At 39.4% G+C, this 2500-nt stretch overlaps 1 protein-coding gene across 1 annotated transcript in view; it reads right to left on the reverse strand.

Annotated features, from left to right (window-relative positions):
• The window catches only part of LOC125043100 (arrestin homolog), a 141577-nt gene that overhangs the window by 45972 nt on the left and 93105 nt on the right, over window positions 1-2500 (reverse strand). The window lies entirely within an intron of this gene.

The raw sequence follows: 2500 nt of genomic DNA on the forward strand, positions 1-2500 counted from the left end.
GAGAGAGTAGGTGTGTGTGATAGGGGGAGAGAGATAGAAGGATAGAGGGAGATAGGGAGATAGGGGGAGAGAGAGATAGAGAGAGAGAGGATGTGTGTGTATGTGTGTGTGTGTGTGTGTGTGTCTGTATGTGTGTATGTGTGTGTGTGCCTTTCTGTTCGTGTGTGCCTTTGTGTGCGTGTGTACCTGCATGTTATGTATATGTATTATTGTATGTATGCATGTATGAATATATGTGCGTGTGCGTGCGTCTATGAGTATATGAATGTGTGTGTGTGTGTGAATAAACCTGCATACAAGGGAATGAATACACCCACCGTGCTACACACGTTGGTCTATTATCATACCTTTGTTGTTACTGACAATAGTAGAGAGAGAGATGGCCTCCCTCCCTCCTATCTCCTGGGACCTCTCGACTACCCATCCTTACCCATCCCTGCCCCATCCCCTGTAAACCCTGCCACTCTATCTTATGAGTTCGTATATAAAATGAACCTGCTTCAGTGTGGTTATGTACAAGCCCTGTTTGTATACATTGTTCATGCTTGTGTGTGTGTGAGGCAGCGGTGTGTTTATTTGCATGCATGAGATTATGTGGTGATGTTATATTATGGGTAAAATTAAATGCATGTGTCTATTTGCGTTGGGAATTATGTGTTTATGGGTGTTGGGGGTGTTTCTATTTTTTTAAGTGAGAGAGAGAGAGAGAGAGAGAGAGAGAGAGAGAGAGAGAGAGAGAGAGAGAGAGAGAGAGAGAGAGAGAGAGAGAGAGAGAGAGAGAGTAAGAAAGTGAGAGAAAGAGAAAGAGAATGAAAGAGTGAGAGAGAGAAAGAGAGAGACAGAGAGAGACAGAGACAGAGATAGGCAGACAGACAGAAAGACAGAAAGACAGACTGAGACAGAGACATAGACAGACAGACAGACAGACAAATTGGCATACATACAGACAGGCAGACAGACAGACAAACAGACAAACAGACAAACAGACAAACAGACAGACAGACAGACTAACAAACAGACAGACAGACAAACAGACAGAAAGAGAAAAAGAAAAAGAGAGTAATGTTGTTTTTTTTCTATTTATGTTTTTGTTTGAGAATATTTATTTTATGTATGTAAGGTAATATGTTTAAGCTAGGCAGTCCATGGTTTATGTTTATAAGAGGGACCTTTATTTACATGTCTATGTTGATCCGAATGTGTTTTTGCGTGCTTTGACTTTTAATCCTGCGTTCTGTGCCTGAGAGTATGTGTTTGCGCGTACTCTCAAAACACACACCATGAATATGTATTTATGTGAGGGCCTGTGTGGTGCAGTGTGGCGCGCGAGGTCAGAGGGTCGACTCCTGCTCACGGCCCTATGCTAGGAAGGGCGTTCACTCGGGGTAACGGTTATTCGATAGAACGACCTAGGCTTTGCGAGACTGCTGCATCGTCATCTTGATCGTCAACATCACCATCATCGTCATCTCAATCATCATCGTTATCATTATCATCCTCATCATTTTCATCATGATTATCATTATCATCATTACTATCATCAGCATAATCGTCATCATCGTCATCATCATCATCATCATCATCATCATCATCATTATTATCCTCCTCTCATCATCATCATCATCATCAGTATATGTTTACGATTATATTGGTGCGTGAAAGTATGTATTTACATAACGATGTATTGCATGTGTGTGTGTGTGTGTGTGTGTGTGTGTGTGTGTGTGTGTGTGTGTGTTGTGCGTGTGTGTGTGTGTGTGGTATGTACCTGAATCCAAGTTTAGCTTTCAATCTAAACGTCACAAGCTTTTAGTCGCAAATGAACATACCCCAGTGATACAAACAACATTCCGATATAACATTAACTTATGATTGTAATATTGTAGAGTACTTGTTTAGAAATTACTGTCAGGACAATAAAACAAAATCTTCTCCGTCTTAAGCCTGATTTGACAGCTGTCTCATTGCTATCTTGGCGACCTGTATTATACGCTTGGCTCACTGAACAAGCATCTCTGACCAGGTTGTTAAATTTTTTTTTTTTTTTCAATCCTTAAATATCCCATCCATCCTTCGCCTTTTCACAACATATCAATGAATATTCACTGCCATGAAATGGCTAGAACCATTATTGCAAGTGCATTGTCAGCATGCATTCACTATAAGCATCGTGCCTGGAAGCTGTTTGTTGCAGATGCATTTACCCATACTAGGAATAAGGTTATTGTCTCGCACACTGCCCATCACAGTGTTGTTCGGGTATGCTTGTTATCTCTGTGATAAGATTAGGAAAGTGTTCTCGTATGCTATACTCGGTAAATTTCTTGTTTCCTAAGCGATTTTTTCTTTTTATATTTTTTTTCTTCTTTATTATTTACTTTTATTGTAATTTTTGTGTTTTCTTGTTTTTTCGTTTTATTCTAATTGTTTTTTTTTCGTGATTTTTCTTCTTTCTTTTTGTGTGATTTTTCTCCTTTATTTTTTTTCGATTTTTTAAATT

The sequence above is a fragment of the Penaeus chinensis genome, chromosome 33 (assembly GCF_019202785.1).
Source record: "Penaeus chinensis breed Huanghai No. 1 chromosome 33, ASM1920278v2, whole genome shotgun sequence".
Classification (NCBI taxonomy): domain Eukaryota; kingdom Metazoa; phylum Arthropoda; class Malacostraca; order Decapoda; family Penaeidae; genus Penaeus; species Penaeus chinensis.